The sequence below is a fragment of the Semicossyphus pulcher genome, unplaced genomic scaffold (genome assembly GCF_022749685.1).
Source record: "Semicossyphus pulcher isolate SPU_LCO1_2020_fin unplaced genomic scaffold, fSemPul1.0.p SCAF_8, whole genome shotgun sequence".
NCBI classification, from domain to species: Eukaryota; Metazoa; Chordata; class Actinopteri; order Labriformes; family Labridae; genus Semicossyphus; species Semicossyphus pulcher.
This window is the reverse complement of record NW_027211759.1, coordinates 15,947,627-15,966,049: the sequence shown is the minus strand read 5'-3', so window position 1 is coordinate 15,966,049 and position 18,423 is coordinate 15,947,627.

The window sequence follows — 18,423 nt, the reverse complement described above, 5'->3', positions numbered from 1 at the left end:
ACTTACAAAATAAACCTTGAAAATAAATCTCATCTTACATTTTCCAAAATAAAATGTACCATCGAAAGTTTACTTGTACTGTAACATGAAACACTGGTTGGGTCATAAAAAGTCAAAGATTTATCATGCACATGACCGACAGCCACTGTCATATATAAATGCTATGTCATATATAAGCTATAACTAGTAGGCAGTTAGCTTAGCTTAGCATATAACCACAAATTGCCCCTTTAGGGCCCGATCAGACAGAACGTGTTTTAGCAGCTTCTCATTGTTTTCAATGAGAGGGACGCTTTCTGCGCGCTGCTTTTGCGTTGCAGAGCGCCTCCTTTTTTTTTCTCTCTGTGCACCTCGTGTCATTGAGAAAACGCTCCGAGCGCCTTGAGTTGAAAAAAGTTAAACTCAAAGCAGAAAAGCGCCTGACGTCATGGGCTTTTTTTCTGATTGTCCAATCGGATGCAAGGAGAGGCGGGCCTTCTGTCTGCCTTTTTTGTTGAAGCGTACGGTTAAAAAAAGAACTGTGTGGTGCACCTCGTGTTTTCCAGGCTAGCTGTTCCCCCCGTTTAGACTCTTTGTGCTAAGCTAAGCTAACTGGTTGCTAGCTTAGCCTTGTGTTAAACATACAGACATGAGAGAGGTATCAGTCTTTTCATCTGAATCCCAGCAACAAATTGTGTAAAAGAGTGTAAATCCCGTCTCTGTGTCAAACAGTGATAAACAATTAATGACAAGAATGAACAAAATGTCTTGTAACAGTAAGACGTGTGCACCGTGTGTGTGCTGTAAACGCTGTCATAAGATCCAGTGTGTCTGTCTGCAGTTCAGATGTGGCAGACACTGAAGGTTTGACATGCGTGTTGTATTTATGACTTCTTTCAGGCTAGACGGCCTACATTGAGTTGCCCTTTGCATTATTTAAACTGTGACTCTTTTTTTTAAAGTTATTCCAACTTTTTTTCTCTCTTTTTCCCTCCACTAGCTGTCTCTCTCTGAGGGTTCAGCTGGGTGCCAAAATGTGGCTGTGTGCAGCAGTGCTGGAATACATCACCACAGAGGGCCTCTCTGTGTGTGGCAGAGGCCTACACTTGGATTAATTTGTGCGATGTGAATTAATGGCTCACTGGAGTGTGGTTGACGCCCTTTAGTATCACCCGCAAACTACGGCGCAGCTCGAGATGAGATCCCCGAAGCGTTAGATCACCCACGGAGCTGTGTGGAGACGGTGGATGCAGCAGAAAATGAAATGATCTTGTCACCTAAATCTGTTTTTGTCTGCGTGATGAAATCCTCTCCAGGGGAGCAGTTTAGTTGCAACTTCTACTCCTCCTGATTGGACTGGAAACGGTTTCATCCCTCATGATTAACCCGGGTTCAAATCGCGAAAAAGACCCAGAAGTATAAAAGACATCATCAGTACTATCCTTACAATCTGGCAGACAATATGCTATTGTAGGAGCCTGCTATTTCTCTCTGTCACACGCCGTACACTACTCGCTTCTTCTTGCAGAGAAAAAACATGATGTCTTTTATGTGAAGCATGTTATTGAACATGGGGAGTGGGGACAGAGAGAAAGGAGCAGTTTGTGTGTGTGTGTGTGTTTTCAGCTAGGTGTGCTGTGAGTAATATATTTATAGGTTTCAGGCGTGCAGTGAGATTGCAGCCACACTTCGCCTTGAACGTAAATATCTGTTTCATTAAGAGGCCCATTTGGTCGAGACGCACACGTCTCATTTGAAAGCATTATCGCTTGTATCCCTCTGCGGCGAGCGAGGAATCAATCGCGCTTTTATTTCTGTAATTCCAGGTTTAGTCCACTTCAGGATCAACTCGGTGTGAGCACCAGATAGCAATTGGCAGTGTGACGGCACCATGCTCAGGTATTGATTTTCAGCTTTGTGTTGTGGCTGTGGTATTTCCAGCCCCGCTCAGTCTGAAGCCCAATCATTGTTTTTCTGTGCTTCTGTCTGTGCTGTATGAGTAATAGGCTGCCTTAATCCTCAGACTAGAGAGTGTAATGAGACTGGAGCACCAAGTATAAAACCAGCTGAGCTACAGGGACTTCCAATTAAACTTAATCTGGTCGTCAGGGTAAGAAAAGCGCTTTACCTCGTCTGAATTTCAACCCAATTATTAAAGAGAATCGCTGCATTAGTATGCTTCTTGTAGCATTTTAGCATCAATAAAACAAACCCAGAAAAGGCAGCCGGCCTCGATATCGTGTTTTACTTTAAATGCCACCTGGTTGAACGTTGCAGGAAATCTGTTCAGTAATTTATAACTTTAACAGAAGGAGGATTCTGTTCTTCTAATGAAGCATTCAGATTTATCATAATGGCAGATGGAGCAACCGATGGAATAATGTTTATCCTTTTAACAGAAGCAAAACAAAATCAGACGAACAGGATTAAGAAGTCTTAACGCTGACAAAAATTAGTGGCAGCCACCATGCCAAATGTTGATATCATCCATCCATTATTTATATCTCTTATCCTGTTCCGACGCGGGTTGTTCAGATCCGCTTATAGATGCCGATTGTCTCTGTTCCCATTGCCAGTGAAGTATACTCCTGTCAGTCTCTTTTCTGCTGCATCACCGTCTGACATCACAAACGCACCGGAGACAGGGTTAGTAAACAGTGAAGATGTTACAGTATGGGTCTTTATTGTATCCATTACTCATTCAGTCTGTTTATCAAACTCGGCGCAGACAAATCTGGAACGATGTTCGAGCGCTGCTCGGATGGAGACGGGTGGAATTTGTAGCTGAGATGACAAGGAGTCGCAGAAGTTAGCGGAGCATAGCATCGCACCTGAAAGGGGGCGGAGATTAGCTTATTGACGCGGGTTTTGACGATCGGAGCCGAGGCGATATTTACCCGGGTCTACTATCATTTGACCCGGGTCTGAATACCGATTGTAACCTTTCCCACTAAGCAAAAAAGCCGGGTGTTAGCAGGTTTTTTGACCAGAGGGAAAAGGGCGAGAGACAGAGACCCTTTAACACTCACATTCACACCCACAGCCTATGTGGAGTCACCAAGTGACCTAACGAGCATGTCTTTGGGCTATGGGAGGAAGACAGAGTACCACGCATGCACGGAGAGAACCTGCAAATCCCACTCAGAACGACCCCCTATGTCAGAACCAGGATTCAAACCTGCAACCTTCTAGCTGTGAGGCGACAGCGCTAACCGCTGCACCACCGTGCAGCCCAACTTAGGTCTTATTTGTTCATAATGGTTAGAGACGATATCATGATGCTTTTAAAACAACCCAAAGACCAGAGGATACAGTTAGATCTAGTTTGAGCCTCTCATGTGTCAGCGTACATTAGTTACAGATGTAAGTCAGGATGATGAAATACACTTACTTTGTTTTGTTTTGTTTGTTTTGTTTATTTACTCGACTGAACTTCTTCTGGAGTGAAGAACAATGTAACTAATTTGTGGTCCTATCTATACTGTAGTGAATACAGTTTACTTGTTACATTGAAACCACTACAAAATTGATGCCCAATTTCATTTCACAGTTTCATAATTGCTTCCAGCTAAAACCTCAGAGCTGTTCCACTGTCTTCAGCGCTTATTGGAAGCTTGTTTAGCTCACTGAGTAGCTGCGCTCACACGCATCCAAAAAAATTGTATCAAATTGTCTGATTTGATCCGGTTCTGCTCCCAAATGTTTCCACCCTCTTTGCTGAGCTGACATTCATCACTGTGGCTGCCGTTTGAAAATGACCCACTGCAGTTGTGACAAAAGAAAGAGGAACAGAAAGTCATTTCATTCACATTAGTCGGGTCACTTATGAACCTTTTAAAAGTAGATTTTGGAGCTCTGTCCTGTAACATCATGACTGACAGCATCACTTCAGAGCTGTGACCTTGAAACAAGGAGACGCTGTGTATTCTGAGCTCCGGACAATTTCTCTCTCCAATTTCTCTGCGATTCCTGCAGTCCATCACTGTCATAAGCTCATTATTGATCAGAGACTGATGCGGCTCATGTTCACAGTTAGTTGTCCTATACTGTATCCTCATCACTCTTATGTGAGCTGTGCACGATGATCTGTGCCGCATCAGAACTGTAAAATAAAACAGGATCCTCGGCAATGATTTCCGGTAACAATAACAACATGAGTACCATCATACTGAGGGCACCAGGAAGTTCAAATATCCTTATTTATGGCAGTCTGTGAGAGGGCACAGATAAGTGATTTTTATTTAACTAAAATAGTTAAAAAGAGAGCGAGCGGCCAGAAGGGCAGCACAGACCGCCCTTGTGCCCCTAGAGGCAAAAGGTAGTAGTCTTGTTAGTGTCATAGATAAATTACAAAATGAACCTAGTGGGTACAGGCAAGGAAACCTGGACAATGACCTCTCTGTTGACCTCAATGACCTCAATGACCTGACTCTTAAAACTTCTGGTTAGCAAGTCAATGAAACGATTACAAAGAGGCGCAGAACAACTTCAAAGTAGAGATGCACGATATTGGATTTTTTGCCGATATCCGATAGGCCGATATTTTACAACTCATTTTACCGATACCGATATTTTTTTCCCGCACACCTAATTGCAGAGATCATCAACTCCCTTCTGTATTGGAATTAGCGTACAGTATAATGGTGATACTCTTATCACATTTGTTACAACGGTCGGGGTGACAGGTCTTGAGATGGTTAATCAAGTTTGTAGTGTTGAAAGACTTTGCCTTGGCTCCTCCTCGCATCACCGAAGCTGAGCAGTCATTGCAAATAGCAGTTTTGCTTTCTATTTCGGACACTTTGAAAAACTTCCACACCACAGACATTTTGGCTTCTAACTCTCTCATGCTGCAGGTAGACACATGTGAGGTCATCACGCTGCGCCGCGCAGGTCTTCTTCGCGCCGGGGACATTGCGCCGAGGTCGGGCATTTAATCAAGTATGCAGCAGCCCATTATTTTATCAGTTAATTATATCGGCGGATATCGGCCAACACGCCAATATCCGATGCATTTTTTATCGGCGGATACAGATAACGTGCCAATAATATCGCGCATCCCTACTTCAAAGAGAAATCAAAAGACTTAAAAAACAACCCAAAAGAGGCACAAAATGACAACAAAGACGCATAAAATCAACACAAAGAGGCGCAAAACAACTTCAAAGAGAAATAAAAAGATGCAAAACGGCAGAAACTCAAACACAAAATGACATCAAGGAGGCACAAAAACTGTGTCAGCCTCCCATTCCAACCTGTCTAAACCGTTATTGAAGGTTTAATATTTAAGTGAGCACTGAGACGGTAATGGTACCCAGCTCTCGCTCAATAAGATGGATATACTGTAAGCTTTCCAACAAAACCTTGTGAACGCAGCCTGCAGCGCTCCGCTGTGCAAACAGCAGCAGGAAATTACTCCAAATTGTACCCAGAAATGTGAGTTTGTGAACCAAATTCCCCCGTACGAGAGTCTCAAATCATCCTGCAAATGTCTGAGGACCGTTCTGTAGCATGAAAGGAACATCCATCTCATTTAAATAAGTCAACAACTCCAGAGTATTTAGAGCCGGGGCTCTGGGGACGCGGGGTGCCTCGGCTGGAGACGCCCAGCGGTGGTGTGTTAGTTTTCTGCTGATTGACTCAGCGGGCTCTCATTATCACGAGGAGAACTAGCGGTAAATGTTCTCACTCCGTTTCCTGTGTATTTTCAAGCTATTCTTTGGTTGGGGAAATTCACAGAGAAGCAGTTGCCACATTATCTAAAGAATGACACGCTTTATTTAGCATCCCCACTAAGATAATCCTCAAACCTCTTTGTTGGTACATGATTGAAACACTTGCAAACTCTCTCTACAGTACATACACGGCCCTGTCCGCTTCTCTATCACCTCACAGGCTGTTAGAGTACACACCGCTTTCATTATGTTTGTCTTTTCAGGCTATAATCTAAGAGAGCGACGCCATAACTCTCCATAATGTCAGCAGCACAGTGAACGGCTGAGGAGCTAAAGAGGTTTGGAGCTGAAGAGAAGCCACGAATGGTTTCACACATCAAAGAGCTCGCAGTAATGTTCTCTCATCTCGACTCAAACAGGAATCAATACAATCTGTCCTCTCTAAACCCACAGGTAGAGCCGAGCACAGGTGGTGCTGCAAAGAGTACGAGCTCGCCTCCTGCAGAGGATTATCTGCTTATCCAGTTTCACATATTTACGTGACGGTGCGTGAATACAGTGAGGGAGAAAATAAGCAGCTCTCAGTTTCAAACTTTTGTGTCGCACTATTTTAAGAAGGTAATGGTTCAGCGGTCGCATTGACGGATCGAACGAAAGCTACAGAGGATTGTAATTTGTTCACATAAGACATTAATCCCTACAAATTGCAATCTTATGTGAGGTTTTTCTTGGACTGCAGACAAGAAACAACTTAATTTAGCAATGCACATTAAGGGAATGGTGGGGAAAGCGAATGTTGTAATTAAATATGTCTGGCATCGAATGCACAGGACATAAATTCTGCATCTGACACTTTAACATATTGCCCACATCTATATTCTGCTCGTTTGCAGATCATTTTGATAACCTCATTTCTACAGGCAGTTTCTATGAGAACTGTAGGATGCTGTAAATGGTAAATGGACTGCACGTATATGGCACCTTTTTAGTCCTCCGACCACTCAAAGCGATTTGCACTACAAGTTTGTGCCATATATGGCAACTAATCATTCATACACGCAGAGGAGTAAAGAGTTCTGTTACTTGACTGAAATTGTTCAAGGAAAAGTCAAAGTACTTTACGAACGACTTAAGAGTAAAAAGCTCACTTAAAAAGTACTCAAACTAAAAGTTACTTTCCTACTTTTTCTTCCTGTAAAACAAAATATCACGTGTGCCTACGTAAGCTAGGACCAACCAATTTCAACCAATCAATCTGCAACATTTAGCCGCAGAGCACCAAGAACACTCGGTCAGTTAGCTAGCTACTGCGCTGTGGAGAACGTCTGCCTACGCCCACTTCTCTACGATCAAATCAAATCCCTCTAATGATATGTCCCGCCTGCACGTCCTGTTTCACTCGGAAATACGTCACGATACGGAAACTAGATACTCTCGAAATGCCGTTTCATCACTCATACCTGATGGTTATGGAAGCAATTCAGGGATCAGTGCCTTGCCTAAAGACACCTTGACATATAGCTGGGGATCAAACCGCTGACCTTCCGATTGGAGGACGACCCACTCTACCTCTGAGCCAAAGCTGTCCGTTTAAAGTTCCGATTTATCTTAAAGCACTCACAAACTGCTGTAACATGTTTTCATATGATTAAATCTTTGTAAAAAAAAAAAAGGATGAAAAACAAACAGATTTCAACCCCTTGCGGTGCAGTGTGAGCTCCCAGCCGTTTACATTAATTAACGTGCCTCACATCCGAGCTTGCTTCTTGAATGACAATGTTTCCCTCGTTTGCTTCTGAAGCTCTTATCAAAAGTGATAGACCTGGCGAGATCAAAGTGCAGCCTGGTGGTTTTCCCCTCCGGCGAGCGAGCTTTTAAAGGACTTGTGACAAGCACGTTGCCTTTGAAGCGGATTAGCATTGTTAGCGTCTCATGTTGCACAATGATGTTCACAGCACACTGTCCCCACAAGTCGCTGGTTTAAACTATCTGGACGACTCAAGCGCGCACAAATTTCCCAGTTGTGGAATATTTGTTCTCATGGTTTCAAAGCGGCCCCCTGAGCCCTATAGAGCTGCACTATAATCGTAATGAACAGGACCTTTAAAGGCCCCAAAAAGCTGCTGCTGATAAAACTTATTAAGCTCGTTTTCACCTCCCTGAGGACAGATTGATTGCACTGAGAGCCTTTTAATATAAATATATTATCTCCCAGCAGTGATATGAAATCTCACTCAGGAAAATGCTGCTCCAACGCTTTTATCAATGGAAACATGATCGCAGGCAATCTAAGACTGCAGCACATTTTCAGTCCTGCAGCTACACTACAGCTGAATAGCTCAGTGTTTCTCCACAGAGCAAAAGAAATGTGATTATTTGTTCCTCTCACCTCGGATGTTGTCATCATATTATCTTTTGCTGCTCCTCTGGTTGCTTTCAGTTTCAAACAAAGGAAGTGCTGAAAGACGGCTCAGCATGAGCTGTAGACACATAATGAAAGAAGCATAATGAAACTCCTGCAGGTGTTGTATTGATCATCAACCAAACAAAGAGCAAAGAAAATATTTAGATGGCCTGAAAAAATCTTCCTCAGCAGAACAATGAAGATAGATCAATGTAGATTTTCAGAAAATACACACTTTGGAATGAGCGCAAGTCAATAAATGCTGACGGACAACCTCAGACTCACACCTACGAGCTATTGAGAGTCACCAATGAACCTAACTAGCATGTCTTTGGACTGTGGGAGGAAACCGGAGTACCAAGAGAGAACCCACGCATGCACGGGGAGAACATGCAAACTCCACACAGAAAGGCCCACTTTGTCCGAGCTGGGATTCGAACCAGGAACCTTCTAGATGTGAGGCAGCAGTGCTATCTTAAACTTTAGTGTTATTTGGTTACCTTTGGACAACTTCAAGGCCAGCTGATCCCCCTGTCTTCCATCGTTATGCTAAGCTAAGCTAACCGTGCCCTGGCTGTGTCTCATGTTAAACAAAGACATATGAGAGTGGTGTCCAACTTGTCTTCTAACTCTCAGCAAGAATGTGAAGTAAATACTTTTAGGTCATGTTGGCTTTAAAGTTGAGACTGAGAATTCATTGTTCACGTTGAGAACAGTTTGACTTAAGAAAAATCTCAGCGTAAGATCCATGTAGTGCCTGTGTCCACTTACGGCGTTTTTTAGGCTGGCCACACCCCACAACCTGAATTTCAGATTGCTTCTCACCAGCGCTTACTGTTGCTAGGATACGAAAGTTGTCTGACGGCACTTCCGCTTCCCTTGGTAGTGCCTGTGAAGTTTTAATTGCTCTGTGAGCTTCATATTTGCTTTTTTTCATGGACATTTTACAAAGAAAACATAAAAACAATGGACAGGAATCGTGTCCTGGCATCAGCAGCAGCTCTACACCTGGAAATTTTACCCTCAAAAAAACGAAATGATTAGCTTCTCCTCCGCCATTGTTGTAACAAAGCTGACATCGTAAGTCCCGCCCCTTCTTGATTTTGATTAGTCGGTGAGGGAAAAGTGACATTGACGAGCGCAGGGGTGTTCCAAAAGTTGAACTATTTTCAACTGAGAGCGCTGTGAGCGCAGCAACAAAAAACTGCTGACGCAGAGGATGTTCTTGAGCTTGATTTCGTATAGACAACAGGCGCTACCAGCGCAAAAAATGCTGTTAGTGGACACAGGCCCTTAGTAGCTGTTCTGGATCTAGGAGTGAAGAAAACCTACGACTAACTCTGTATCGAGTTACAGGAATAAATTCAACCTAAGAACTTCTTAATCCTGATCGATCACATTTTATAATGAGGAAACAAGTTGAAAATACATCTTACAGCCCACTAAAATGAGTTCAAGCTCAAATAATATTCAATGTTGAACTTCAAGTCATACTTTGGAACCGTATAAGTCACAGCTTCATGGTAATTTTGTTACTAACCAACCAATAACAATTCCTAATCAGTGTGATAGCTGTAAATCCTCTCTCAAACTACACCTTCAGTAAGAGTTAGCATGGCGCTAAGCTGTAACACAGATGTGACTTCAGTAGAGTTGAAATTGATGGATTAACAGTTGCTGTATGTCTCGCCGCCTCTTTTAAAAGTCTTGTGAGTGAGGCAGAGTCTAGGATTAACAAGGACAGGTTGAATTACAGCTTCAGTTTGGGGGCAATTCAATAGGAAGTGAATCAATCTGAGGATTAATTGTTGCACCACATCCTGAGCAGCAGACACTCGATACAGCCGGAGGGAGACGGCTATAATGGAGGTGAAATACAGACAGCACACGGCCTCGGCAGCTTAACCCTTCTCTGCTCTGACTACTTGTTTAATGTCTCATTAAAAGAGAAACCTCTAAGTATTGACTGGAGATCAGTCACAGAGTTACAGTATTAGATTCACTGATGTGTTACGAATGCAACGTTTGTAACTAAAACCTCCTCAGATGTGGTTGAAATTCAGCGCTACGCTTCATTAGTTTGTTTCTTTTTTAATACCATCCGAATTTCATGTTTTACGAATAAAATATGCATCCTGCAAAAGCTTAAGTATTGACACTCGTGGATTATCTTCTCAAGCTACTGAGCTCTACCACGTGTATAATAACTGCGATATATTTGTCTCAAACACTGCTGGAAAACGCCTGCAGGATTATTAGATATTTAAAGAGACTGAGGTCAGCATCCATTGTTTGCCTCAGTCGTTCTCTGTGCAATATTGTTCTACAGAATATCCTCCTGAGTAAAGGAGGTGAAGGTTACTCTCCAAGTGAAAAACATTCAAGTTGGGCAGAGAGTTTTTCTGTGCATACTGAGTTTAGATGTGATATTATTTTATATTCAGTAACAGTTATTCAATGTCTACAGAAGCATTTTTATTCTATTTTCATGACTAATGTTAAAGATCTTCTGTTAAAAACAGGTCTTCTAACTCACAACCATTAGAGGAAGGAGTTAACACCATGGTGATTGAGCCCATGGCGCCCTGATGAGACCTGTGCATTAGCAGTACGGTTTGGTAATAAGACTTTGGGGTCAGTACTCGCAGGTAAATCACAAGCAGAATCAATCACCCAGCAGAGATTTGTCCACCAGAGTTTGTTCTGTTTCCTCCAGTCTCTGCCGCGTTACGAGTAAATGTTAACTATGGCTGAACAGATCAATGACAACAGACGGTAAAACTGCAAAGACAGATAAAACCAATTCAACATTTAGATGCAAACAAACTCAAAACCATAAGGGAGGACCCTGTTTGGATCCCTGTAACAATGAGGTCCAAGGATACACGTGCAGTTAGCAACAATCACAATGCCAAGGAGGAAAATGATCTTTAAAACTGCAACTTCAAATCTACTGTAAGCAGTTTGTACTCGTTATAAACTGTCACAATTTAATTGTAATGGGCAACAAAAGCATTCAAAAAGAAAGTTATTCTTAATGCCTGATATTTCGGTGGCCAACAAGTACAAACGCACTGCAACAGCCTGTGTCACGGTTTCAAATGTAACAAAAAGGTGAGGACCCAGATGCAGCCTTTGATACTGTAAGTTTAACAAACAAAAAAGGAAAATCAAAAGCCAGAGCAAAAAACTTACAACAAAACCAGGAACAGGTACTCCAAGGGACACGAGGGGTCAGGGGAAGCACGAAGAATATCCAGAGATGACAAGAGGAACAAAATCACACCAGGAAGGTAGACAAAGACTAAATAACCTTAGGAGGTGAGGCTAATCAGACACAGGTGAGACAATCAAGGGGCAGGTGAAAACAATCAGGGCAGGGCACATAATCAAACAAGCGGGAAACACAAAGGCAGGAAGTGGACCAACACGAGAGACAAGGTGACAAAGTAAAACAGGAAATGATCTAATCAAAGAGACGCAAGTGAAATACTGAACTAAACAAGACTAAATACTGACAAGAACACAGAATAAACTAAATACAAAACTAAACGATGAAAACTCATGACAAAGTGACAAGGTAAAACAAGAAATAATAACTGAACACCGAAATACAAGACAAAACCAGAACTAAACTAGAAACTGAATGATTTCCATAAGAAGTAACAGAATGCTGTGAATTCAGAAACGCTGCAAAATTCAAAAAACACATGCAAAAGTCCAAAACAAAGACCACGACTGAAATGAACAATCCTGCAGCAAGAAGCCGAAACAAATGTGTAGCATTACTTATAGTAACCCTGCATAAAAAAGGATTTAAGTGTGGCTTTTCGGCACTGGGAGTAAGCAAAACAGATGTTGGTTTGAAGAACCAGGAGGCAGAAATCTCTGCAAAAACAACTTGTGGTTTTATTAATCAAAAATCGAAAACAAAGGAGCCAGGTCCCAGGTAAACATGAAGCACATAACCTCGAAAACAAGTGCTAACACCCAGCCTCACAGCAAGCTGCTACAAACAACAATTTCCCCCCCAGTCAATGTCTCACTCTCTTCTACTACCTCTTCTGGCCCTGCCCTAATTGGCCTGAACCATATAGGGGTAAACAAAACCAGAGAGTGCAATTCCCAATAAAACAACAGCAAAACTCACCACAACAACACGGTCTGTGTATCAAAGACGGACAACCGAAAGCACATTAATACAAATCAACAATATAAAACAAGATTTTGAAAACCCTCAGTTTTGTTGAAACCAAAAAACACACTGGGGCTCCACACGGTGTCTAACCAGGCACACTCACAAAACCGAATGACTCTGCTGGCTGAAGAAAATGTAGAGAATGTGGGGCAGGTGAAAAGGTATGGTGGAAACCTTTTCACAAAATGCACAAAACATGCAACAGAAAAATGCTGCAAATCCAGTTAACACAACAGAACTACTCCAGGCCTGTAGGGGGCGCTCACTGCTCTAACAGCTCTACCCCACTGACTACTGTGCGAAAACACAGCTTTATAACAAGTAAGAGAAACCACCAAACTTTAGCTGAGAAATGGTTCCAGATTGAGCTTTGCTTAAGTTACCGCTGCTAAGTGTAGCTTCCCTTAGCTACGGAGCTCAGTTAGCCGCGCAGCTAGCAGAGCTATTAGCTGAATCTGCCCAATGTGGGGCTCGTGATTTTTTTACATCACAGGAATTCATGTTTTAAGAATGAGCCTGAGAATATTTTTTATGTACCTGTTCAACAAATCTGTTATTTATTGAGGCACTGAGCTTCAGTTTAAGAATAAAGGTGAACCGCTGTTTGGATGTATCGGTTAAATCGGCGTAGATATATTATATTAAATGATTGCATTCTCTCTCCATCTTCGCTTCACTTCCTGTCCGACCATATTTGCAAACATATTCCCATAAACATGCTGCAGATTTTTGTCTCGGCTTGGATTCATTGCAGGAAATTGATTTCTTTGGACACTACTCTTCCAGGGAGATGTTGCTGCGATCTGAGGCAGGTATATACGCCATCATTTGTCAGGTGTCCCTGCCAGCGCTCCTCTGCTTTGACTCATTGCATACGTTTGGCTGGAGAGCAGATAGGCTCTTAAACAAATGGCTGCTGTCACACAGGAGGAAGCAGCCTTTAATGAGCCTGTCTTTACAAGTGGCACGTCCATGTCGAGCTCCACAGCTCAGCCACAGCTTTAGCACTTCTTAGCATCTGCTTTTTCTTGGCTCAATATTATGGATGTGTCTCTGTAATGCATTAGAACAACAGGGAAATACTGAGTGTGGAAGGATCATTCGCAAGGAAGCATCCTGGACCTGGGAAGGATTTGCTTGAGGGCTCTTCATCAGAGCAGATGAACAAACACTTTCTAAACCCCCAAAAATTTACACTGAATGTAAGTGTGGCTGCTGATTCATGTTGATTCATGCTATTTGTGCACTCTTCGCAGCAAATACGTAGGTTTTGGATGTTTAGGGCCATAACGATTTCCTTTTCACTAAATATAAAAGCTGAACTTTGAAAATAGAGCAAAAGTTTGGTTTAATGTGACTGCACTCATTTGCGAAAAACACCTGATTTTTGTCTTACAGGGGTCAGTTAACCCAGTAACCCCTTTTACACAACCAGTTCAAGGCGGGATTGTTACGCCTCTATTCTTTGTTAATGTAGGACGCACGGAGGCGGAATTAGGCGAAGTCGTTCCGCCTCTGAGCTGGCATCGGAGGTAGTAACACAGGCGAAACTGTGTGTGTTTACATGTCTCACACCTTTTGCTTTGCAACGCCGGAACGCAATGTCACAACACACTGGGGCGGCTTTATGCCAGCAGTGCTTGGTGCAATGTAAAATTGCAAAGGCGGTATTACTAACGGCGGAGCTTCGTTTCAGCGCTGTGGTGGAATTGCAGTGTAAAAACGGCTGGAGAAAGGGCCAGCTTAGCACAAACACTGGAAACAGAAAGGAGCCTTAATCTGCCATTTGGTGGAAAATATGCAAAACAGCCCCCAAAGGACTGTGAATTGTTGTGTCTAAAAATAGTGCTACTACTAAAACACATTTCAACTGGATTCAAACGCAAGATCTGTAGGACAGGTGTTTTTCTTTTTAGCATCCTCTGTGATGAAAAGTGATGGTGGGTTTGCATTGTTTTATCTGTATCCAATTCTAATTCAAGTATTTGGGGAGTTTATTTATTTTGTTGTACAGTTAATGATCTCTTTTTTCATTCTCAGACAGTCAATCATCACAAAGTCAACAGTTATTTGTGGCTTTGTGGACAAACTTCAATAAATCAGCTAATGTTCAGCCTCAGAGATGCTTCATGGGTTACTCAGGTGAGGAAGAGAGTTTGTATCTTAATGAATATTAATGAACATTAACATATTTTGTAACACTTTGTGCAGTCTGTGATGGACATGTAGAAGCCCTTTAAAGCTGAATTGTAGTGATAACATCCAGCACTGCAGGTTATTTTATATGCTTGACAGCCACACCGAGCATGTGTAGGTGAATCTGCTTTGTCTCCTCAGGCTTTAATCTCATACGGTTATTCTGTGTTCTCAAAGCGCGGGTGGATCCATGCATTGTCCATCCGGAACAAAGGCTCTTCAGCACGGCTAACTAATAAAGTCTTCTTATCTCGAAGCCTCTCAGATGAAGATAAATGGGTCAATCTGAAAGGTAATTAGCTAACCTAAAGCCACTGTGCGTTTCTTAAATATGTGCCCTTTATCACAGAGCGTGCCCAACCTGCGATTGGCTCTGCTTTTCCTTTTGTTCTCCGTGAAGTGACTCTGTTTGGAGACAATAGAAATGATTGATTTGGAATGCTGCTTCCTCTCTGCACCTGACATAGCTAAAATACCTGATCATTATGATGCCTGAAGTCGACAATGATAAAAGTCTATAAACCTGGAGGATATTCAGCCGTAGGAATCTCAGTTATCACATATCACATAAAGGAGAAACAATTAAAGACACCCAGTTAGTGAGTCACACAAAGCCTGTATGAAGGATCGGAGGCGTCACGCTGGCAGAATATGTTCCACAGAGACTGTATTGTGTCTTTGAAGACTGCAGACAGATTTATTGCAAAGGAGTATCAAAGCCGGCTTCCTCTCAGAGTTAAGTACCTCCATCTTTCTTTTTTTCTCCCTGAGAGTGATAAGGACCCAGGCTGATGATCCTGCCTTGCATCTCAGCCAGCATGTTGGCTGTCTCAGAATAGAATATTTCCAGTATCCGGACGGAAAGGCGCTCTCTCTCTCTCTCTCTCCATCTCGCCCTTCTTTTAATCAAGCAAAGGGACTGTAAATCACTGTGCCTGATTAGACACACTCATTATCATCTTCGTGTCGTCACTTCATGTAGAAGGAGTTCAACTGGTGCTAATATACATGCAGCTGAAGAACAATAAGACAAACACTGGACTTAACTTCTGCACAGCTATCAAACAGGAGTGAGTCTACAGACATGTTAGCAGCTCAGTGAGGCCGCACATGCTGCAGGGATAGCCTGTTTTGAGCTAAATGCTAACATTAGCATGCTAACATGGCCGTTAACTGACTTTCACAGGTTACTTATTCATATGTTTTGATCAGGGACAGCCTGTTGTGTTTGTACTGAAAGATGAAGTTCCTTCAACAGGTTGTCGCCCTCAGAAAGCACCAGCTAGCAGAGCTAATCCAGTATTTACTGTTGATCTGCTGCAGTGAAACGTTCGTCACTGTCATCGCTGCTCTGTGCGAGATAACACGGCAGGCCCGAGATTCTAAAGAAAGATGGATATGATTCACTTACTGTTACTATTACTGTGACAGTATGATAGATACATGTACTCTGTATTCACATTCAGTTCGATACCATTGCAGGGAAATAGCTAAGCTAGGCTACATGATTGAACTAAAGGCAGAATTATAATAGATACATGCTGTAAAGGGACATCATAATATACCATGCTCTATATTATTCGCACTTCTATATTACGCCTTATACTTTACCTCATATCACACTGTATTAGACCATACTGTTAAAATGTGACTTTATCTCACTACTAATTTACTCCTACTTATATACAAGTTGTGTGTACCTCTTATTTTATTTGATCTAATCTTACTTTTAATTTGTATTTACTTACTTGCTGTTTTGTCTTTGTGTTGCTACAACACCTGAATTTCCCCTCAGGGGATCAGGAAAGGATCTTATCTTCTATTTTAGTATTTCTACAGGCCTGTGTGTTCAGCAGGTTTGGCAGTACATAATGAATACAGTCGTGATAGTGTAAACCAAACTGTGACTGATGTCAGCAGAGTGTTCCTACCCGTGATTTAGGGTTGTTTTTAAGGAGAGACATTTGTAAAATGAGCCATGAACTTTTCTGCTGTTCCTTTTAAATGAGTTACACTTTTTCACAATCCTGTTTGCATGATTATACCAGTATACAGGTTTCCAACTGCAGTTGCGGTGGATGCGTATTTGTCTTTATTTTTGTGCAAACAAAGACTTTTCAGAATCCAGGATGAGGTGTTTACCTGCCACAATATTCAGGTTTCTATCAGACGATTCCAAGCAGCTTATCCAGGTTTCTGCACAAAAATAACCAGGGTGGTGGTGTGCATGCAAACACATGTATTAAGATTATTAAAAAGAACTTTAACTGTACCAACAAAATGCATGCTACAAATGTTTTAATCTGCTTTTCTGGTGTTTGGTAATTACATTTTAGATTGTTCAATGTCAAGATTTAGAATTTTGATTGTTGTCGTGACTCAGAAAGCTTTTTCTAACACTTGTCTGTCAGCAGTGTTAAATGTGAAAACAGCAGCAGAGCTTTCTGTACGGCTGCTGTATGGAAATAAGGAGTTGTTGTGGCCTCACATCATTAAACTCTCACAGTAGGAAGAGCTGTGTTTAGTCGTCATTTACATTTTAAAGTGCTTTCTGAAGAGGAAACCGAACTGCGAGTGTCACTGCGAGTTCTGCACAAGTGTTTGCAGAATAATAAATCCTGTTTCCTGAGAGAATCACACACACACACACACACACAAGGTTTGGGGTGAGCAACAATGTAAGCTATACAATAAAATTAATGTACAAAATCCACTCTATACTCCTCTTATATCCGTCATCATTACCGGCTTCTGGGCTTCAGTCGAGGCAATCCATTTCTCCTTGGTATCATAACAATCTACTTTTTGTGGCTCCTTTCTTCCTATATGAGTTGAAAATAAGTTTTGTGAACTGAGCAGTTTACAAAGTCACTAAATAACCCTTGAAGCAGCAATTACCTGAGCAATTTAGTACAACTGATTGCAATTACCTGCGCGTGCACTCCAAGGAGCACGAGTCGCTCAGCGACTTTGATTGTATCTGCTGTTATTTGTGATCTCTGGCGATGATGGAGACGACGAGACGAGTTGGAATAACAGTCAATTTGCTGTAAGTGCAGGTAATAATTTTTTTATTAGTATTATGTTTGATGATGAATCCTATTTAGCTTGAAATAACGAACATACATGTCAAGAACACTCGCTCTTTTCTCCTGCATGGAGCATCACACATAAATACTTCAGATCATCCATTTTTGACACAGCAGCTCTCCTCCCATGTCTCCCTGCCTGTCACAGTGTAATGTAAAATGTATTGCTGTAGGTCTGATTAACAGTTATTTTCTCTTCATGTCCTCCTGCAGATGAAAGCTTCCGACGTCTTCTTCTGTGCTTCAAAGCAGCAGGAAAACAAGTCATTTTGTTCAGCACTTTGTCTGTAGATTTCAAACTAAGGCCCGTATAGATTCAGACGTATGTATTCGCTTGTTTATTCCCCTCGAGTGGCTCTCTGTCGGCTGCCTGCTGGAGCAGAGCGGCGCATAATAGCGGGCTCTGTGCTCCTGACTGCTGGACAGCCTCTTAAAAAAAGGCGGGCGCAGATTGGAGGGCACTTCAGATAGATTAAAAGAGATGCCTTGTTGTTTATGCAGGCCGGGGAAAATGGTGTTGATGAAAAACACTGCACATGTTTGAAGTTCATCTACATTCACGACAACTGAGGGATGTTTTTATCGCTCGCTGAGATCCATTTGATGCTTCACTGGGTGTAATGGGAAAGGCAGCCCCTCCAGTCTCTGAGGGCACCTGCGCATCAGGCAGCACATCTACACTTCATCACACAGAGCGCTCCCTGAGAGATGATAACTTTATCTCACACAGGCAGATTCAGAGCTTCCTCCAATGCAAGCAGGACCATTATTTTCACTTCACGTTTAGCATACACTCTCATCTTTTAGCTGGAAATATCTGGAAGTCAATTTAACCATATGTCATCTGAAATGCAATGTTCACTTACTTCCTGTTTCTACTTC